This window comes from Cyclopterus lumpus, chromosome 3, assembly GCF_009769545.1.
Source record: "Cyclopterus lumpus isolate fCycLum1 chromosome 3, fCycLum1.pri, whole genome shotgun sequence".
Lineage (NCBI taxonomy): Eukaryota > Metazoa > Chordata > Actinopteri > Perciformes > Cyclopteridae > Cyclopterus > Cyclopterus lumpus.
In genome coordinates this window covers 2531306-2555242 of record NC_046968.1, presented here as the reverse complement: position 1 = coordinate 2555242, position 23937 = coordinate 2531306, and positions in this window count along the sequence as shown.

The following is a 23937-nucleotide window of genomic DNA, read 5'->3' as shown; positions in this document are numbered from 1 at the left end:
CTGTCAGTTTTACATGTGTCATTTCCCACTCATTACACATCTTTTCTAAGGGGGATTACGTGGAGAACATCCTAAATAATTGCATGGGATATCTATGAATCACGGCTCATTATTTTTCCTAGCTTTTGCCACGAAGGCCAGATGAGACCTGGGCCCTATTCCTCGTACGTGGTTCAACTAAGTCGATCAAATGTCCTATTAGCCATCTTCAATTAACCTGATGATTGAAATCAGGCTATCCTCTCCGCTATTCTCAAACAATCTCGTTATTTCGAACCAGACTTCAGTACTCAGGATAATTGCGTGTGCCCATCCTACTTCAAAAGGGGGAAGCGTCGATCACAGAAACCATGATTTTCTAACAGCACAAAGACAAATAAACTCAAAGGAAGAGCCTCTTTTTTCTCCGCCGACGAGCAGGAGATGATCAGGAACGATTTTGAGGAATTCCAGACCATAATCATGGAACACCTAACACCGCCACCGCTGCGAGGGCTAGACAAGAAGGATGGCAACATATCAGACAAGTTAGATGTGTAATGCTGCGTTCACACCGAAAGCGTTGCGAATATTTGTGGTTATCACTTCACTCGCGCTGGAGACGGGGCGGGGCTTATCTCCATGGAAACAGTTATAACTTCCGCCATCCACCATGAAAGAAATAACCATTATTTCTGCTTTATACTGGTTGTGTGTCAATACGATTATATTTCTTTAAATGTGCCTACTGGCAGTCGGCTTAATGGCATGCATCATCCAATGAGATCTAAAATAACCATCTCAACTCTTTCAGAATAAGTAGATAATATACAGTATATGTGTATATACATGTATGTGGAGATGACCATATAGAACTAGGAGTTTAAATATGTGTGTGCGAATCTGTGTATGGGCGGATCAGTATGTATTTATGTATGTATTATTCATAATCATAAATTCAATCAATTGAAGCAGTGAAAATAAATTGTCTGTTTCTCTCTATTCTTACATGAGTCCACCTTCTACAATATTCTGGAGTCGTGGACGGAGCCCGTCCATTTGGCCTCAACATTTGTTATGAGGCAGGAGGAGTCACAGATCATCAATGTCATGGGTATTGTACACTACATGGGTATTGTACACCACATGGGTATTGTACAGTACATGGTTATTGTACACTACATGGGTGTTGTACACTACATGGGTATTATACACTACATGGGTATTGTACAGTACATGGGCATTGTACACTACATGGGTATTGTACAGTACATGGGTATTGTACACCACATGGGTATTGTACACTACATGGGTATTGTATAGTACGTGATTAGCCTATAGCAATTGCAAGGTCCATGACCCCTGTTGTCAAAGACATAAGATTGTTTTTATAGCAATGTAATTTGAGGAAAATGATATCATAAGTACCGGCACATTAATGCTGTGAAAGCCTTTTTCGATTGACAAAATCTGTCTTGTTTGGGCCAGAGGGCGATTTGATGGCTCGAGAAGGTCTTTAATAAATGATTCCTTGAGAATGCATAGAATGGGAGAAAATCATCGTGATAAGAACTCTCTCCTTTTGGAACATTAATCGAACTAATATCACTCCTTCATCACTGGGATCTCTGAGGAAGGGAGCTGCCAGCTTATCCAGCTAACTTAACTTAGCCTGCGCTGGAGCAGGTTCAAGTTTTTTGATGTTGAATGATCCAGCTAACTATGTTAGCCAGGTACGAGGAATAGGGCCCAGCCTGAGTCACAACGCGTTACATTAGGACGTACATTGTTTTGGGGCTTCACACGGGACATAATCCCATGCCTCACTGGGGAATGTTTTTTGACCCATCCATCCCCCCTGGCCTCCTTTGTGGACTTTGTCTGCTCTTTAGGCTAAGTTACCTGACTTCCTCCTTTACTCCTGCTAGGACTACGGCCATGTCGCCTTATTTAACAGTGATTTAATTACGAAATTGTCCAAAGCAAAACTTTCAAGGCAGGTGTGTCCAGAAGTGAATAACTTTAAAAAATCAGGCGGGCAAAATGACATGAAACAGGATCGGGTGAATCGACACGAGGAACACAAACGGTAACATAGCAGCCAAAAGACAGGACTATGAATATACTAATAGAAACTAATATAATAATAAGACACAGGTGGGCAGCCTGAAAGCTGATAGCTGGAAGAAACACAAGCGAACAGAACGAGGCCGACGAGACAAATCCAACACAGGCGATCACAGACGAAAATGAGGGAAGCCCCAAAGGCAGGAAGTCAAACCACACAAGAGGCAGCGAACTTCAAAATAAAACAGGAAACAAACTAAACCAAAACCAAGATCATGACATTCATAGGCCCAAACCCTCAAACCCTGAACCCTCAGGGACTTCACCTGGTAAATGGTGAGTGTGATATATATATATTTCTTCTTGCATTCCTCTTATTTCATGTGTTTTTATGTCCCATCTTTAATCCTTAATGTTGTTGTGTACATTGTATTTATTGGGCTGAACACACACGTGCCGTCCTCTTTGTTTATCTTTTATTATTTTACGTCTCTATTCTTCCATTGGTAACTGCGTGTTTAATGTCAGATTGCAATGAATTGTGGGTAGTTCCCTTAGGCAAAGTCAGCATTAGATGCTTACTTACGGAAAGGGTTCATAAAGGGCACAAAATATCTGCCAGAAAGCCCTCAAACACTCGACGATGTGACAGCGGGACAGAACTAAAGGACTTAGCGGGAGTCCGTGAGTCCATAAATGTGGGGATTGGGATGGGGCCTCGGTCTTGATACAAAGGGCAAAATAATGAAAATAATTGTGTTTTGGATTACATTATTAAACAATGAATGAGTAGCTGGACGTACATTATTTTCTAAGATACTCAATTGATTCCAGTGTAAACACAATGCCAGCTGTGTTGGTCTGCGGCAGCGCCGAGTAGAGAGAGGACAGCTGCCACTCTTTAAAATGGCCACAGCTATTTGCGGCTGCTCTTGGAGTTCATGACGGTTCAATCTTTCCAATAAGCCGCAGCAGCTTTCCATGTGACCATGGCAACCGCAGATACTACACAGGAGATGATTCAGGAGGTCATTTTGCAGCTATGACTTCCCTGTATTATACACCTCGTCATCAGAAGGGAGGAAACAGTCAGCCTTAAAGCTTGATTATCATTTATGTTTGAGTACATATAAGTAAATGGCATACAACATGTTAAATGTATTGGCAGTATTAAAGTTTGTCACTGAATCTGTGTGCTCCACTCACCACTCGTAGGTCTAAGTGATAGAGAATGATATCCAAAGGAAAATATAACATGAGTATGAATAATTACGTGTATTATGTAGATCATGTTGGTTTTAATGGTTACTAAAAACAAGCTGTGTTGCAATGCAAATCTTCATGGAAGGGAATTGAAGGTTTGAGTGCATGAAGGTTGTTGTTTGCACTTTCAGGCCCTGTTTGTCTTCCTCCCGACACAACCAGCCCAGCGTGAAACTAAAGAAGGAGCTGCAGATAAATAATGAAGACGAATTCTTGACAATTATTCCGCTAACACCTTCTGAATGTCAAGTGACTCAAGTCCTGAACCAAAAGGTCTTCATCAAAGGCTAAAGCCTGATGGTCTTGACAAGCTCTCCGCCCAAGTCTAAACATCTTCCTCGTGCCTGGTCTGTTCTGGTCCTTTACCCAGACAACCCCAACTAAAACGCCATTCCTCTTTTTCATGTCTCTCTCTCTCTCTCTCCATAACCACTAGCATTCTGCAGGTTGCCTTTTTCTGATCTGTCCCACGTGGGACTGGGGGTGATACATGTTCAGGTGTGAGACAGACAGGTGAGATGAAGCTGGGAGGGTGGAGGGGGTGACGGAGGGCAGTGAGTGAGTGGGAGCTGCAGGTAACAGTGAGGAGACATGGCAGTAGAGAGATGATGGGGAGGTGGGGGATGAAAGGAGGAGGGTGGGGGGAGCGCTGTGCATGTGCTCGGTGTCATCTGACTTTCAGGCTGGCTTGCTGATCTCCTCTGATGTACAGTACATGACATGGGCCTAGAAGCCCAGCCCCTAATCAAGGCAAGGGCTGCACTGCCCCCCGTCCCCCCACCGTCTTTTCCCTTTCCCCTGACACAGCCAGGGCCCACGGGAGGCAACAAACCAGCAGCTGTGTTCGCCTCGTCTCCCTCCTCTCCTCCAGTCAGGTGGAATGAGGGGATTGTAGAGGACTGGAAGTGGAACAGAAGGGTATCAGAGTAAAGCCGGAGATATTTGCATGCCTCCAAACGCTTCAGAGCCTCCAATTAGCATCGGAGGCCCCGCTGCCGGCTGCGGGACCTAACCGCGGCTGGGCCAGTGGTGGCATTCCTGGGCCGGAGGAGGATTAACACACCCCTCCTCTGGATGGGGATGTGCCAGCGCTGTGACCCCGCCATGACCCTGTATCCAGTACCCATAAGGTCATACCTTGCTTTGTGACATCCAGGGCAAAGCTGCACTTCTTTTGTTTGTTCATATTTCACGTTCAGAACAATTAAATCATGAAGAAGCGTTGTAGGCTCAAATGACACCAAAAGTAAAATCATTTAAACTAAGTGTCTCTTCCTTTAAACGTGTGTGATACAATTGGTAGCCCGGTCCATTTCAACTTCATTGAGGACCAAAGGATCATACATCAAACCTCATTTTTGATACAACCGGCATTTCTTTTTTTCAGCAATTGCCATTCAGTGAATTTGTGTTTAGTTTTCTTTCTAGTGGTTTCTAGTGGTTTCTAGTGGTGGTGCAGCACTCAGAGACTGTGGATGCTGTAACAATAAATAGAAAGCACTAATTTAGAGTTGATCAATTCATGTCCCATCAATCAACTAACTCTACTTCTCCTCTGGATGGTGGTTTTATCTGGACCCTGGTCCTGGTTTTACATGGACCCTGGTCCTCCTGCCCGACACCTACCGCAAATTACACATGTGATTTTGGTCTAAATAAATTAAATTGAATGTAAGCAAACAATCAGCTACTTGGACATGAATCAGACCCAGAGCATTCCTTTGAATTGTATTTCTGGTCACTAAAGTCCACCAACTCTTTATATCTGGGGCGAGCTTCTGGATTCTCACCTGCTAGTCTCTAACACGCGTGTTTGATTCTGGGCATGTAGTGTGCAGTAGGTTGGTCATACAGCTTTTTAAATATATCTTTTTATTTGAAACTGTTTTTGTGGGACTGTTAAAACCCAAAACAATTTGCTAAAAGAGGCTAAAACATTTAAAGATGATAGCTGTAAGTTTTAATTGACTGATGTAAATGATGTAGCTGACCAGCTACATCATTTAACATGTAACATAATTTAAAGTGTATTTTATGCAATTATGATATATCTTGTTTAGTGTAATTGTGGGTACTTTGTCTGTTAAACTCTTCTGTAATAATTGAATAAGTTACGTGATGAAGTACTGTTATACTTGTTGTTGGAGATAGGAGACAGAGTATTTGTGACTTTGTTGTCGACAAAAATAAAATGTAGGAAACGAGTCGAGATGAAATTACAAAAACTGTGCATTTTGAACCTATTTGTTAAGATGACATCCCGGGTCATGTTTTCCACTGTTTAACAATAGGATTTTTATATCAAAATCCAAAGAACTTTTCTTCTAGTAAAACACAGTATAGATTATAGTTATTATTATATCTATATTCTTTTTCAGTGGGCAATGCCCACAGTTACAAGCTGTAGATGAAATGGCAATGTGTCATGCTGATAGTGACAAACCCACAGAGAGTTATCACCAAGCTCACTTCCCAGTTTGGAGTTCCCTTCAGCTTTGAGTGGTGCCTCTGCCTCTGCCTATTTCATCCGAGTACTTGGTTCTTTCCGTTTTCCTTCATCAGACGGTTGCACATTACTTGTGTTGCCTTTTTCTGCACTATGTCTTCATACGCAACCGTGTGCTAATGTGTTATAATGTAACAATGTTGTGTCTACAGCTTGTTGCCCTGCACTTCATGATCCAATTTCATACAATGCAGCTGCATTGGTATGTTACCAGTGTAAGCCAGCTGCCTGGTTATGTATTCCTTCATAAATGAAGATGCATTTAGGGGTAGAGAAGTAGATTTCAGTGAGGGGACGGCTGCTATTTTATGTATTTTGTCAACGATTCACATCTGTAAATGTGTCTCATTCCTCATCTACAGTCTTTTATATGTGTGTGGAAGGACAACCATTTCCTGTCTGTGCGGGGCCGTCGAATGAGAATATATTCTAGTTCCACAAATAAGGCATTTCGATCTTTGTCTGGGGCAAGGCCCAAAAGGGAAGACAGAAGCAACCAGCAGACTGAAGCCAAGTACAAAGAGTTGAAGGACTCAAGTTCCCAGGATGGGAGTTGGAGCCGAGGAGAAGGGAGTGTCTCCAGCTGAACAATCAATACCGCCACTGCAGAATGGCACTGCTCTAAGATCTAAGAGCCCCGGAGGAAAAAAAGGCGAGGTAGAAAAAGAGCATGTTTTATGTGCGTTTCATGTGCGAGCATGAACATGTACAGTCTATTAATACACGCCTCTCATGCACCGTATGCTTTTGTTAAGTCTGTGAAGTGCTTTATTTCCGAGGGACAACAAACACCCTTAATTACAGCGCACACTGTTACATGAAAGATGTCCTGGAGGCTTAGCCTGAACCTGACACTGCTCTCAAACATGTACAGAAAGAAGTGTTTTTCAGCTGTAAAAACACCAGTGCTGTTGGAAAGGCTCATATGACCCTGACAGACGAACAGATGTCATACGGTTTGCTTTAATTGTTCACAGACTCCTAAATAATGTACAGGGTCCTTAATATGTGTCATTTGGAACAACATTGTCAAATTAAGTGCAACACCTGTTTATACCTTGCAGCTTCGCTCCACTGAAGATGGTAGCCTGAACTTTCTGTTCTGTAAAATAAATAAGAATCAAATAAGAATAAAGCATTCTTTTTAAGCAACTCACACGAAATGCAGAGTAGCGGCTGCCAAGTCCTCTGGGTGAAGAACCTGGTCCCTTTCAGAAGAAATGTGTGTTAACATTCAAGGTCCAAAGCAGCTTGATTGTTATTGTAAACTGTTATAGTAAACCAATAAACGTTCTGGCATGCAAGTTTTCTAAATGCACTAAAAAAATAAAATATGACTGTCTGAAAGGACTACGCAAGGAAAAACGTTCACTGTAAACAGTTTCAGTTTCAGTTTAGCAGTTGAAGATAATAACTCAACTCAAGCTGTGGAAGCTGTGGAACACACTGGAACGCCTCATATGCAGGAAAAACTGTCAAATGCAGCAATGGTGCCAAATAAGTATATCCAAAGAAAACACAACATTGCTCTTTAGGTGACCCAAATATGAAATGTTTCATTGAAAACATAAAATAAAAGCTTTTTGCTTTTGTAAATAATGAGAGCAATGCGTTTTGACCATTTTCCATAATTCATCAATGTAGTGTTAAATACCTGACTTTTATATTAATTTACTTAATATTGATTTGAGGTCATATCCTTTATGTTACATATTTTATATTAATGTTTGTTAAAATATCTATATATTTTTTTTTAATGTTAACATTTATTCATAGCAAGTTTACCGTGTTCCCCATGTTTGTTTGGTATGTTAGAAACGCTGACATTTGCATAATTCTCACTAAATGCAGAGTACACAATCTATTATGTATTTATTCACGTATTTAGGTCATTAAAGTTACTCTGGTGAACACATGGTGAGAAGATTGGCCGTGCCGCTGGGGGCCGACACCAACACCACGGTGCTGAAGGCCCAGGCCGCGGTGCTGGAGGGAAGGGAGGCACTCTGCAACCAGAACGTGTAAGACTGTAGGACCTCGCAGCAGAAACATGTGAGGACTTCTGAAGGGAATCTGCTGCTCAGAAACACTATGCAGGGACCGCCAAAAAACACCAAATTAAAGTGTTTAATCTGATGATGGCGCTATATCAAAGGTCTTATGAAAGTTGATACGATTAATTATCTCCGGACCAAGATAGTCAATGCCTTAAGGTTTTATAGCAATCTATGCAATAACTGTTGAGAAGCTTTTTACACCTCTTAGAGTTGAAGGTTCCATTCCCTAGCAGGTGGACAGTGGTCCCTACGCTACGTTGTTAAGAATATTTAATGTCTAATATTTTCATCAGATTGTGTTTCCCTCTCTAAGCTGAGCCTTGGAGAGCACTGTAGTACATTATACAGCTTAAAGAGGTCATCTATAGGCAATATTGATATATTTGCAGTGTTACGTGCTGGGTGTCTGTGGCAACAGTCACAGAAGAAATACTATATTTCCGTTTTTTCTCTATTGTAGAGACACACAAAATGGAACTGTGCACACAATAAAAAAGTTCATAAGAAGCTCTTGAATCAACAAAAAGACTCCAGACTGCTGAACTCTTTTAACTCTTTAACCCATTTTCACTAGAACTTAAAGATTGCCACTTTATTCTAACTTTATTGATGGTGTGATGTAAAATGATAGAAAAACAAAAGCTGTATATTAAAAATAACCACTCATGGACAGATTAACTGGTTTGGGGTCACCGTGGCAATTATGTGTGTGTCTTTAACTACTACAACTTGTTTTTAACAGCTGTTGATGTTATTTTGATATGTGATTGTTTCTGAAGCTGCAACACGTTTCTCCTATTGGAAATTATTTGGGCCGTTTGCCCTCCTCAGCCACCGTAGATTCCAACCTTGGGACCTTTGTGGCATGTCACCCCCCCATCAGATACACACACATTCATACACTGTCAAATAAAGGCATAAATTCAGAATAATTTTTTTAAATAACTTAAGCTGAAACTTTAAAATGTCCGTCGTGCTTTTGTTGCCAGCAGTGGATATTGTGGAGAAATTTTAATACATTGTCAGTGAATGTTTTTTGCGGCTGTATTCAAGATAACATGTTGTGACTTATTTAAATACCTGGGTTGGGTACTTGAAGGCAGCATCAGAACTACATCACTTAAACTCTCAATGTTGTTGTTGTAGTCAAAGCTGCAGACCAGCAGAGCCGGAGCGTAGGAGAGCAGAGAGTGAATATTTCAGCATGGTTGGAGGCATTAGTGGTGTCAGTGTGAGTGGTGGATTGAGGGTGTGTGCATGTGTGTGTGTGTGTGTGTGTGTGTGTGTGTGTGTGTGTGTGTGTGTGTTTGGGGGGGGTGGGGTTAGCAGATAGCAGAGCACATCTGGTGGTGAGGCGGTGGCGGTGGTGGTGGAGGCGGGTGGGGGCCCAGGGTGCAGCCCGTGGCAGCTCCCCTTCCCGTACCAGCCTCTAGAAGGGAGCTGCCTGTCTGTCGCACCCTGATTTATACACAGCTAATGTCAGAGGAAAGCAATGTGGAAACTGTGGCATAAACACTGAATACCGCCAGAGTTTAGAGATTATGATTCAGTGTCTGGGAGGACTGCTCCTCCAACACAGCTATGACCGCTCCATCTCTCTCTGGCTGACGCACACACACACACACACAGGCTGACACACACCAGCATTCTCCAGTTTCTAGGGCTTATCTCTATACGGCTTGCATTTTTCAGGGCAATTCCTTGTACTAACCCCCTCCCTCTTTGTGCCTGGTTCAGGTAATTGTCCCAGACCTTCTGTGTTATCACTCCTTGTTCTGCTCTTTGAATTATCGGTTGTAGAAATCCTGCCAGACCATACTGTTGTCACAACCCCAAATTGGTGTGTTGGGGGATAGTGTTCGTGGCAATGTGTGCTTGGTCGGCTGTCCAAAATGTGTAAGGAATCACAAAGTGGAGCTCCTTAGTGATACTTGTTTTTTCTTCCCTCAATTATGTGAGTGAATGTGTGCAAAAAAACCTAGAAGCTACACGGCTGCCTTTTGTGTGGAGGTGTTTTGCTGCTTATTGTGCAAGGCTGCGCTGGGGCCCTGAGTGCAGCCAGCCAGGCAATGAGTTCTCCCAGCATCTGAAACATTAATGCAGAAACCCGATTAGCCATGCCATCACAGGCCTCCTGCTCGTTGCCTATTGATTTTCCTTCCGTTCGCCCACCTCCTTCAAAAAGCCGGGAGGGGAGTCTCTTAAGAGCCAGAGCACCTCTCCTCCTCTCCCAGGCCTCCTCTGGCCCGGGCCTTCTCACCGATCCAGCCCTGCTGATTTCTACTGAGACTTCGGAGGGGCTATAGACTTCTGAAGATAACCCTAGGTGCTGTAGGAGTGGGTTTTGGGGCGATGGAGGATAGAGACACGGGTGGAGTGGGGAGGGGCGCTCAAGTCAGCCAGGCAGTGGAGCTGCAGTGATCATGGAGGGCTAATCGGCCTGATCAGTATGCCGGGTGGAGAAGTGTACACTCCAGAGAGAGAAGCGGTGTAATCAAAGATGAAAGTTGTTCGGGGTCTGGTCAGCTTGACTCTCTCTCTCCCCTCTGGTTTCACTGACCTGGAGCGCTTTCCGTGAAGGGGAGACGAGCGTCTCTCGGCTTAGCCCAGAGATAAGGTCGGTCCATTGGGTTGTGGAGCTCCACACTGTTGATGGGGGAACTTGGCCAAAGGTTCCCTCGAAAGTAAGGTGCGTAGAGAATGTAAACTAGAACCCTGTCAAACTTTGTCTGGAGAAGTAACTACAAAGTGAAATTTGTTCTTTTTTTTGACAGCCGAACCAACAAATTCCCATTTCCAGCTAAATTCCCATTCCAATAGCGTCGCTTGGTCAGTCACTGTTTCCTAGCGCTTCAAACTAAGTAGCTTTCTGGAGTCAGATTTGGACATGTGTTTCTGATAATAACCCAATAATAGGTGCGATACTGTCTCTTCAAAATAAACCTCAGTGTGGAGGTGTACAGTTTCCCCTATTTAGATAGGACAAAACTACTTGGTTAGGTTTTGGAAAATATTGTGGTTTGGGTAAAAAACTAAAGTGTGTAAAATATGATTGTTACTTAACTTAACACATGTTAGTTAATAAGCACATTACAAACAACACAACTAAAGTCAAATAAGTCAATTCACAAGCAGCCCTTCAAAATAATAAGGTGTATATATATATTACATTTTTACTTTGGTAAAATATGCTACGGATAAAGTTAGTCATAAACGTGTCTTTGGCACCCGAACCACTTGATTGCTGGTGACATAATAATATTGGGCTTAAATAACATAACAAATAAAACAGCATCAGAGAATTATCACCAACTGTGGAGTGGCTTTTATAAAACCACAGTACACTCTACCCGACTAACAACTAAACACAGCCTTCCTTAACTGTGACACATGAAAAGACACAAACATTATGAAAATATATAAACATTTATTGACTGTGAAACATGTTTGTTGTCCTCCCAAAGTCTCTCAGTTCACAAAAGATACACCGTCTATCTTCAGCTCAACATGGAGCATCCCGCTGCGTGGCCAGTTGGGATATTCCAAAGAAGTGATTGACGCTCACTCTCGCCATATATTCAGTCAGGAAAACGGTGACACCGTAATCTCATTGAGACAAGCAGCCTCATTTCTTATGACATGACATGGCCACCTACAGGGGACAGTTGGTGGCCACAGAGTAACATGTGGCCAGGGGGCCATCCTTGATGTCAAACCCTGTGATGTGACTTTGAATGACACTTGACTGACCCTGGAAGTTCTGATTTCCCTCTCTATGGCAAGCTCTGTTTTGATACAAATGTGTTTGGCTTTTGCTAATAATATTGTGGCTGTAAGCAAAACTACACATTGAGGCTGAACTTCAGGGCCTTTGGAGACAGTGAAGCAACTCAGTGTTCAGTATCATTTTGGTCGTATTGAAGACATTCTTACTCTGCGGTGCAAAACATCCTCTTGGTATTTTGATTGTGTACTTACCCAAATGAAATCATGTCGTAGTGGCTGCCTTGGCTCTAGGTTCTCTCATCAGGCCAAGTGCTTGGCCTTCGTCCTTTTGTGCTGCCAAATTGCACGGCTGCATCTTTAGAAAAAGCACCACAAAAAGGACGCACCAAAAGAGATGATGAACCAAAAGTGGAAATTAAGATCAAATGGTCTGTCATTTTCATGCCCTTCTTCCCCTGAATAGTACAGGTTAGAGTTGGAGCCACCTTAATAGGAACACAGTTGGTGCTCATAGATGTGAGTGTGACGGTGACTAGACCAGATGACTCGGGGAGAAAGAAATGTACACACTTCTTGTTCCCCGTGAGTAACTTCTTCTCTACATTTGACCCATCCTTAGTTATTAAGGAGCAGTGGGCTGCAGTGAAGCAACTGGGGGTTCAGTGTCTTGCTCAAGGACACTTCAACATGGAACTAATAGGGAGAGAGCGGGGATCGAACCGGGTACCTTGTGGTTACGGGACGACCACTCATCCCCATGAGCGACAGCCAACAGCAAAAAGCGCTGTGGATTTTGCTGTTGGCTCGTGCTTAAACAGACAATTTGTGTAGGCGTGTACAAGTAGCTGTTATTTGCCTCATGAACATGATACACACTCTGCAGAGAGCAGCACCACCTGGTAGAGAACACCTCCACTCCCAGATTTCTGCTGCAGAGTTGAAAACCGCATGACTTATGAAGAGCCTGTAAACGTGTTTGGGAGAACGTCTCTGTGTGAGAGAGAGAGAAAGAGAGAGAGAGAGAGAGAGAGAGAGAGAGAGAGAGAGAGAGAGAGAGAGAGAGAGAGAGAGAGAGAGAGAGAGAGAGAGAGAGCAGGGCAGGAAGGACGGCAGCCAGGGAAAACCTGCGCTCAAACATCATTGCTCAGGGCTTAATCGCTGTTAAATAGGTTGTTGACATACACAGTCGGCTGTGTGCAAACATCTCATTTGGACAATTATCCCCTTCGCCGAGGTGGTGCGGTCTAGATGAGCATTGTAAGTGAGGATTGGGCAGAGGCGGAGGGAGTTACTCTCTCCTGTGCGGTGTTAATGGAGCTACCAGATGTGTTTTAAAAGGAGCAGGGGCACCAAGAGCACTGGGTGGCCTGCCACATGTCCAACCTGGGAATGTGTGCGCGTGTGTGTGCGTGTGTGTGTGCGTGTGTGTGTGCGTGCTCGCGTGCGTTCCAGTGGGTGTGTATGACCGTGTGTGAGCATACCTTTGTCCATGACCATGTCTATGTGTGTGCAGGTGTACAGGCAGGCTCTAATGTTTATTGGACCACCCCAGGGTGCTACTTACCGCAACCAACCCCCTTAGCTGCCCCGCTACACTAACACCTACACACACTGGCAGAGCGGAGCGACGGCTTCCATCGCACTCGAAAACGAGTCTATGATTGATGATGCTTGAGAGAACATTGGTGACTCACGGCAAATGCCGCCGTTATCAGCGCTTGCATTTCCATCGGTTTCCAGGACTGGTAATTGAATAAAAGTGGGGTGCCGTGAGAGCTGTGCACCAGAGAAGACAGAAGTCCACGGCAGGCCATAATGGATATGTGTATGAGATATGAGTGCTTTCTTTGATTGTCCGATTGTGTGTGTGATTCCCCAGCAGTGATGGATAGCTGGGGAAAAGTCCCCCCACCCTACCCTAAGGCCGCAGGCCCCTCCTGCTCTAATCAATGACATGTTAAGCTGGCAGGCTTTTGAAGTGAGGGGTTCCAGAGGGGTGCCGAGGGGGTGAAGGGTAGTGGTGTGTGTCTGTGTGTGCGTAGGAGGGAGGGGTGTGTGACAGAGGAGTTGAGGGGTATTGATGATGTGCGGCAATGGGACACAAGGGAGAAAAAAAAAAGCGAGCGAGGGATGAAGGGAGTCCAGAGGCAGGCTTTAGGTGGGGGGAAGGTTGACAAGGAGCAAAAGCCAGTCTGGAACTCATCACACCAACTGGAGTGACTGGACGGGTAGCTGATGGCTCACCCTGATGGGTCCCAACAGGTCACGCTCAAACCCGTCCCCAAACAGAAATCCCAGCATGTGTTTTTGTTTTCTTCTGTCTAGCTCTCCGAGCCAGTAGAATACACATACACGGTATTGGAGGAAATGTTATTGTTTGTGTATTGTGTGTTGGCAGTTGTTTTCCCTGTTCAGGAAGTACTACGTTCTTGTACGGCACAGAACTCATAGGTTTGGTCTAGGTGGATGGGGTCAGGCTTATGATCCTCAACATCCTCCTTGACCCTTCTTTAACTTTTTGAGATTTGAGAACATCAGAGAAAAGACAAATGATCTGGCTAGTACTCATTGCCTTTCCGGGACTTGGGATTGGTCATGGATTTGTCATAGTAGAAAATGAAATATTGCTGCCAGGAAGTTCTGGTGATGTCACTCTGTATAATGATTAGCCATGTGGCCGTATTTCTGGAGAAATAAGTCTTCGGAACAATGGTTGTTTGTTTTGCGGAGAAAAGGCTGTTGGACTATGTACAGGACACCAGCGGATACTGATCTGAGGAAACACAGGGCCAAGGGAACGTAGACGTGCTCCCGTTGGAATGAAGGCCATACAAAGCAAAGGGCTTTGGTTGACATCCAGAGCGGTTTGATTTAGAGCTACGTGGTTGAGGTTAGGAAAAAGATTGTGCTTTTCGATAAATACTGAAGAGGTAAAAGCATCCTTTATCCTGTAGGTACATGCTGTACAACATCAGGAGAATACGACCTCTTTTCACTCAGAAGGCGGCACAGGTTCTGGTCCAGGCTCTGGTCATCTCACGACTAGACTATTGCAACTCCCTCCTGGCAGGTCTACCTGCTAATGCCATTCGACCTCTACAGCTCATCCAGAATGCAGCTGCTCGACTAGTCTTCAACCTCCCGAAGTTTACCCACACTACTCCGCTCCTCCGCGACCTTCACTGGTTACCGGTGGCCGCAGCATCCGCTTCAAAACATTGGTACTTGTGTACCGTGCTGCGAACAGATCGGGTCCGGTCTACATCCAGGACATGGTCTAACCGTACACCCCACCACGTTCACTTTGCTCGGCCTCTGCCAATCGGCTTGTAGCTCCTTCACTTCGAGCTAAACACTCAACAAAGTCACGACTGTTTGCTCTGCTGGCTCCTCATTGGTGGAACGAGCTCCCCATTGACATCAGGACAGCAGAAAGTCTCTACACCTCCGTAAACTAAAAACACATCTTTTTCGACTATACCTTGAATAGGGAAGGTAGAGCCGTAGTAGCACTCTAGTAGCACTTAAATGTCCCTTACCGATAGCACTTTGTAGTTTAGCACTTTAGTAGCACTTAAATGGCACTTACGGATAGTACTCTGTAGTTAAACGTTATTGAAGAAATTGTACTTGCTTGGTTCTTGTTGTTCTGAGTTTGGACTCATGGTTTAATGCACTTATTGAAAGTCGCTTTGGATAAAAGCGTCAGCTAAATGACATGCAATGTAATGTAATGTAGTAATAGGAGGATAATTAGTAGGGTTAGTCAGATAGTGAATACTTTTAAAATATTGAAGAAAAATCGGGATATATTTACGCATTGAAAGCAAACGTTGCAAAAACTTGAAAGGATTTGGCGTTCTACCAATTTGAAAGAATTTTGGTTAGTCTGGCAAGATGTATGGCACTGTAGCCTATAGACCTCACTAGTAGGGACTTCATGAACCTAAGATTCTAACTATTAGAGGCAAGATTAATAATCTCCTGCTACTTTTCTCCCATCGACCTTCACCAATTGACTTTTGAATTACGTCTAAACCTTCTAGCAGTCTCTTAGACCCTTTCCCAACTAGGCTACTTAGGCATACTACTGCAACTCCTTATTATCAGGCTGCTCTAGTAAGTCTCTTAAGTCCCTCCAGTTGATTCAGAATGCTGCAGCTCGTGTACTCACAAAAACTAAGAAAAGAGATCACATTACTCCTGTATTAGCTGCTCTGCTCTAGCTCCCTGTAAAATTAAGAAATTAATTTAAAATCCTTCTCCCACAGCCACCCCTTCAAGACTTTCCTCTTTAACAGTGCTTATAGTTAGGGCTGAATCAGGTTTGCCCTGGTCCAGCCCCTTGATATGCTGCTATAGGCTTATAGGCTGCTGGGTGATGTTTTAGGATACACTGAGCACCTATCTCCTCTCCTCTCTCTCATTATGGATAAATTCATGTCCCATTAATGCACATTACTAACTTCGCTTCTTCCCGGAGTCTTTGTGCTTTCTCGCCTCACAGGTTTCCATGGATCATGGTTGTGTCTGGACCCAGGTCCTGCTTCCTGTGTCCTGCCTCCTGGGTTCTGCCTCTTGGGTCCTGCCTCTTGTGTCCTTCCTCCTGGGTCCTGCCTCCTGGGTCCTGCCTCCTGCGTCTTGGGTCCTTCCTCCTGGGTCCTGCCTCTTGGGTCCTGCCTCTTGGGTCCTGCCTCTTGGGTCCTTCCTCCTGGGTCCTGCCTCTTGGGTCCTGCCTCTTGGGTCCTTCCTCCTGGGTCCTGCCTCCTGCCTTGGCCCTGCAGAAGCCCATCCTTCTGTATGAATTAATGCACATTACTAACTTTGCTCCTTCTCCAGTCTTTTTGCTTTCTCTCCTCCCTGGTTTACATGGATTGTGGTTTTATCTGGACTCTGGTCCTGCCTGACACCGACTGCTATTATCATTATTTAGATTATTAGTTGCATTGCTATTACTATTGCTGATACCATTACTGCTTCTATTAGCATTGTTATTCTATTACATCCACCGTTGAAGTTATTTTTGGTAGTTGTAACTTTTTCATTATGCTACTCATTATATGAATACTTTCTATCATATGAATTGAATGTGTTGTAACTCATATATGTTGTTCATTGTGGTCACATGACATCTATTCCTGATCCGATGTGAGGTCCCGGGACAGAGGATGTTGTATGTGTACAGATTGTAAACCCTCTGAGGTGTGAATTGTGAATTGAAATTGAATTGAAATTACCCCAACACTTTGCTGCAGAGATGATCTGAATTGTGAACAAAATAAATAAATGTTGCTGTTGAAAATGTCTGTGCTCTTCTTCCCTCTCAGTACTCACCTAGGAGCACGTTATAGGATATTATGTGTGCTTTTTGTAACTCAGCAAAGCTTTAGTTTAGTTTTGGATATGTGTGCATGTTATCTTGTGTGCATGTTATCCTGTGTGTGTGGGTGTGTGTGCATTTGAGGTTGCAGCTGTGTGCCTGTGTCTATTTGTGGATCCTTTAAGTGTGTTTATTTCTTTCTACAAATGCTTATGACTGTGTATGTGTGTGGTACATTGTGTATGTGTAAATGCCATGTGCCTGTTTGTGCACACCTCTGTATGAATATGTACTTTTGTGTGTGTGTGTGTGTGTGTGTGTGTGTGTGTGTGTGTGTGTGTGTGTTTGTGCGCGCGCTGCGGAGCCCTGAGAACTTGGCAGCGTATCAGCGCTGTGCTCCAGCAGTGAGGGGGAGCTGCTGTGTTTCTCTGCCCTGTGCTGGATCCCCTTTCAGCCTGACACAATCCCACAATCCCACAGCTCTCGGCGCTCAGCTGCAGCCTCCGCAGCACCAGCGCTAACCCACCGTGCTCTCATACGTACCCAGATCACCGTTTCAACACACCAGGATCGGGCCGCTGTCAGCATCTGCACACTCAGCTGCACTGTACTTTGGTGGAGAGGAGTTTACACAGAAACGCCTTATGGAAATACCCTGGTTACTTATTCTATATATGAAACATACTTAATTTAACCCAAACCATGTTCTGAACTCATGAAACCATGTTGAAAAGACACTGTGCATGTAACATGCATGTATTGAAGACCACCCCTGACAGGGGACCAGGAGTGTCATTGGCCACCCCACCGAGTGTTTGGCTTGTTGAAGGTGAGATGTGTTTGTCCAGGTTTTAGGATATCTCTTGTTGTTTGCTTCCCCTCAATTACAAATAGTCAGTATGGAGAATTTAAGGTGATTTATAAAAATCTCCATGACAATTTACAAACTTTACTCTGTCAGTTTTCATTGAAACTACATTTTAAGGGACCTTCTACAATTGTGCTGCCAGACCGACCACTCAGCCTGACCATCTTCAGCCCCATCAACTGCACAGAACAATCTATGTGTTTCTGACTTCCAAGTTAATAAATATGATTCAATACTGATCTGCAACCAGAGAGATCTGTTGGAGGACTGCGCGTGTGTGCAAAGTATTCCCTTGGAAACCCGTTTTAATGAACATGCTGTGCACAAATAACATCCAATGTTCAGTGCTTTGTGTGTGGAAGCAGAACCTCAGATATGGTTGGAGAGGGAAACATGATGGTTGGTTATGGTTCATTTAAAAAGGTGAACATGCTACACGTCCATCCACCACCCTGATTTCAACACTTTTACTTTCTGCCTTTCCAGATTAAGACCAAGTTATACATTTTACACAAACTACAGCAATCTTTGTATTACATAGTTTTAGATATGGCACACACACATTATTATTTTAACCCAAACCATGAGTAGTTTCGTTACCTAAACTCAACGTTAGGTTCAAAACCCAACCTGGCTCTGGACATTTCAGTCTTGTCTCAGTAAACTGGTTGACAAACACTTTTAGTTTCAGTCAATAATGAGCATTTAAATATGAGCAGACTGCTTCCAGATGAAATCCAGCTGAAGCTGTACAGCCGGCTTCAGGCTCCAGCACGGTTGACTCTGCACTGCGATTGTTCCACCGAACCGTAAAGAAGAGCCAGGCATGGAGGAGGAGAAGTCGTGACTTAGTGTGAGAAAAAGACGTTTGACACAATTCATGATATAAATATATATCTAAATATATACATGCAGTATTGAAGCAAACTATGAATCTGCCATGGTTTTGTTGAAATGTCGTGTCTAGCTCTCATGCTGCCGCTTATTGCTTGATGAGTTCATTGTGACACCACGAGGTGGGCCGAGTGAGCGCTCCCATCCGTGTTAGTGGGCATCGTCAGCAGCAGCTCTCCCAGATGGACCTTCACAAGATTGGTATTGATTGATTCTTCTCAGAGTGCTGGTGATAGTATGACACACAGCAGTCATTTCCCACTGACCCTGATCACTTTGGCCCTCGAGCCAGGCCTTTATCACAAGAGTGTCCGAGGCTTCCTGGAAGTGTTCTTCCGTTGTGGGGACCCGTCAGACCGACGAGCCGCTGGATCAAATGACTCCGCGCCAACTGTCCTAATGACTCTGTGTGGTGGCTCCAGGATGTGACAAATCTCGGCTGGTAACAGCAGGCTCATCCACAGAAAAGGCCGGGCCCCTGAAAAGGTTGGGCACATGGGCTCTCCCAAAATCTGCTTTACTCATTTCTCTCTCTCTCTCCTACTAACACATACACGTAAACCGAGAGAGGCACCTGACACCCCTGTGCTCCCACTACAATCTTCCTTCCTTTAAAACAGTTCCGTCTCCAGCTCCATCTGTTTGTCTAAGAATAAGTAGACCTGTAGAGCCTGCAGTGTATTAGCTTTCAGCTTCACAGACAGCGAAAGTGATGATCTGTAAGATTCAAACCAAAGAGTCACAAACTGCCTCCACCAACCGCGTAACACTGGCTTTGCGTACGTAGCCGTGACCCAGATCTTATTGTAACGTTTCTTTTTCCTTGTTTGACAAGCGTAACTTGTGTTATTGTGTTATTTCTGAATAATCCTTTATGTGAACAGGAAACACCATTTCTGATTGTTACGTGGATACAGTCTAAAATAAACTTTCAATGTAGTTTTACTTAGTTTTGACGTTTGCTTGGATAGGTTTAGGAAGAGGGGGGTCACAGAGGTTATATGGTAAAGCCTCAATGTTTACTAGGTCTCACATGGGACACGAACATCTGTCTCCTGGGTGAAAGTCATGTGTTTGTGTGACCCATCCAACCTCCAGTCCAACCTCCAGTCCCCAATCCCAAACTGTTCCATAGTGATACAAAACAGAGAACAATGGACAATCGGGGCATTCGAGAACATTCTGGAACCTGTTAATGTTTTTAACTTTTACTCTATCAGTCACTTAAATGATCGATTGTTTCGTACGTAGTTTCTTGTATATAGCAATCCCTCACCTGTCAATCACTTACAGGATTACTCAACCCTGATAGCGCTATAGTTTCATACAAAGTTTGAACCACCCGCTTCTATTATCATCGTACCTTCTGTAACACACACTGGCTACTTCAACAAGTTGGAAGGTGGAAGTTGCAAGACTGACTTTTAATTATAATTGAATGCTTGAAACAGTTTTACAAATGGAATCAAATTGTCCTGTTTGGGCCTGTTCTGTTGTCCTTTGTGAACGCATTCAAACAGTCTGCAAGTCACAGCACTGTGAAATATGTCAAACCATCAAAGACCTATCAAAGCTCATTGAATATAATAGTGCTCCGGGAGCCACCCTGCTGCAGACTGAGACAGTGCCACATCAGCACTGTGTGTGTGGGTGTGTGTGTGTGTGTGTGTGTGTGTGTGTGTGTCTCTGCATGTGAGCGCATGTGTCTCTCATCTGTGTGTGTGTCTATGTGCTCTAAATATCGACTGATGTAACTCAGGCTTTGTCAGCCCTTTGGCATAGGTGGAACAGGTGTGACTCTGCCACAGAGCGTGGCTCAGACAAGCCATATCACGGCACAATGAGGTCATTGTGCAACACACACATTCCTGCACAGGGCCCTCGGACTTTTACAGGCGGGGAGGTAGCCATCTGTGTGTGTGTTGCTCCAGGTGAGGGGGGGGGGTTGGATAAGATTTGCTGTATGAAAGAGAAGTGTGCTCACCAGCTGCGTGTCCCTACACACTCTCAGAAACACCTCCAAGGCTCAGCCACACACACACACACACACACACACGCACACATTAAAAGACACACAAAGACACACAGACGGGGCCAAGTGACGATTCTCCTGCGTTGCAAAATCAGCGCCTTGTGTATGTGTGTGTGAGAGTGGGCGTCAGGTTAAGTGGGGGCTGGCTGGGTTCTTTCCGACCGGGTCACTCTTGTCTCCGATACCGACATGGCGGCGTGGACCCCGGGGTCCATTAGTACAATATGGATGTTACGATGAAATCATCCGGTCTGACTCAGGAGGCTCGTTCAGTGGCATCTGTGTTTGTTTGGTTTCCTGGCTGACACCTCAGCCTCTGTGTCCTGACGCTGAGACACAGCACATGTAATATTCTCACCACCAGATCCTCTTTTGGCCTGCCTGCGTTTTCACTGCTTTCATCCAAGGATTGCCATGTTTTGTGAGCTGGACCATGTTCAGTGTGTGTTTGTCCCAGTGATGTGTGGTGATATCCCACACTGGGTCCCTTATAGCTGTTTTACAGTTTAACCAGCCTTGACTTGCTATGTGGTGACATGTTTGTACTACACTGGCTGGATGACTGGGAGGATCTGCTATGTGTGTGTGTGTGTGTGTGTGTGTGTGTGTGTGTGTGTGTGTGTGTGTATTTGTATGGATCAGAGTGGGTGTAAGGCTGGAGGCTGACTGCTGGGCTATGCTTGAAAGACTTCTGGCATGTGCTGGTGCCTGCATTTTTCACCCTTGACTGGAAGCATATGCTGTAGCACAATCGAGACAGTGTTAGACGGGCTTGGCGTGAGGGACCCAGGCGGCTTCCTCCACATCTGGCAGTGCTTGGCCCTCCTTCCAGGTGAGTCACATCCCCCGGGAGGGTGGCTCTGCTGCGGCCCTCGGCCCCTCAGTGCCCGGGCATCTGGAAGTGTCTGGATTCGTCTTGCAGTCACATCTATCTCCACATGCTTTTCCAATTTCATCGCCCCGCCACCTCCGCGGCCCCCACCCTCTCACTGACCCCTGCTGTGCGCCAATTAGCCCCACCTACCCGCTCATGGTGACATGTTTAGCAAGATAGACGACCAACATGGACAACACTACTGATACATGGTACGGACAGAAAGGCCACAGGGTCACATTTGCGTGGATTTCTTTTAAGTCGTAACAAATAAAGGAAAACAATGGTTTATTACAACTTGTCTTATCAAACTAGTTGTTACCATTATTTCTATTGGTTACAATAATGCAGTGCTCACTGTGCTGAGATCTGGGAACACAGCAACATCACTAAAAATACATTTGACTAAAGGTAAAGTTATGCAAATATCCATCACAAACTTCCTGGTGTGATTACTTCTGGTTTAGATAATTAGCCTTTAATTTGTTTTGAATATTTGTATCGGTAAAGGTAGGCTTTTTTATTTATTTATGTAGTATTTGTTTGGCATTTCTTTTGGCTGCTTTAAAAAAAAATAATAGTAACTTGCTGTGTCGTGCCTGGGGAGCAACTTTGGGCTCAGTGTCTCCCTCAAGGACCCTTCAACATGCAGACATGGAGGGGCTGAGAATCAAACTGCCAACCTTGTGGTCAAAAGACAATCTGCTCTATCCATAAGCTGCGTATCATGTGATGAGAATGACACGCAGTTTGTTTGTAGGGAAATGTTATAATAAAACAGTTCATAAAACTGCCTGCTTATGACCTGCCCGACTGCTCGTGTGCCTCATCTGACTCAATAAGTACAATGTTATCATAACTTCAAAAAAATAATTATACCAAAAAAATAACACTCAAGCTGCAATATCTTTCAATTTCTAAAGTATGGAGGATTAATTACATTCAATGCATTATTACAGAGATAATCTGTAGGGTGTGCTGGAATGTTAACATTTTTCATGAACAGTTTTTACATAAAAGTAAATAACCCAGCCATGCATGAAGAAGTGTGTGCGTGTGTGTGTGGGTGTGTGTGTGTGTGTGTGTGTGTGTGTGTGTGTGTGTGTGTGTGTGCATGCAAAGAGGAGGTAAGAAGAGGTGGAGGGGCTTTCCCTCCCCCCCTGACCCTCAAACAGGAATGTCCCAAGCAGCATGGATAATTATGTCCCTTAGCCTGATGGCTGTTGGAGAGGCCCAGCTGTGTGTGTGTGTGTGTGTGTGTGTGTGTGTGTGTGTGTGTGGGGAGAGAGGGGTCGACTGATGGGACTTGCATGTGTCAGAGCGGATTGATCATGACACAAACAGATGTATGTTGGTGGAAAACATATCGGTGTCCATGTGGAGCGGGTCTATCCTGATCATTAAAGAGATGAAAATAAACATCTTGCTCTGATTAACGGCGGCCATCCCAGTGGACGTGTCAGCTGCGCCGCCGACACGCCACGCCGAGGCTGTACATATGGGCGTACAGATCTTGCTTTTACATAAATGTGTTCCTGTTTGCAAACTGGTGAGCCATGCTGCAGCTGTAATCTGCGAGCTTGTGTCAGCCTCGAGGTCAATCAAGTGGGCCGCCCATTTTTTTTCTTTCTTTGCGTGTTTAAATAGAGATCTAGAATGAATAATAAGAAAAACATGTTGGCTTTTATTTTTCCAAAAAGACTTGCTGCCATATTCTCCCTAAACAGCATCTCTCTCTTTATCTATAGCACTCTCTCTTTCTGAAACACACACACACTCATAGCCTCACTCTCTCACAGGCTATTTAGAAAGGAATGCTGCCAGAGTCTCACATTTCACTAAAGAAGCAGGAAAAAAGGAGAGAGTGAGTGACATCGAAATTTAGGGGGAAAAAAGGGGAGAACATTTCGGTCCATAATGTTGTCGCATGCATGTGTGTACATGTGTCATTTTAGCATCGTATTAAAAATCTAACTATGTGCTGCTGAATGCCATTAGACTAGCATCTGGAGGAGTAATGAAGTCAACACTCAGGGGTGAGACATGATTGGCAGGGGGTATGCCACATGTGTGTGTGTGTGTTTGTGTGTGTGTGTGTGTGTGTGTGTGAGACAGCCTTTCTTCTTCATTGTCTCGGCGTCTTGGAGGCGACCCGGTTTCTGGGCCCTGTGAGAGTCAGTGTCAAATAGAGAGACTGGCCGTGTAGTAAACAATCCAGCACTCACTCCAGGGATTACCACTGTCTCTTTGTCTGCTCATGTGGAGGGCCTGAAACACATTTGCCCCGACTTGTAGTGGGAAAAACAACGTTGAAATTGGCTGCGTCGAGTCCTGCGAACGCTCCCTGAAAT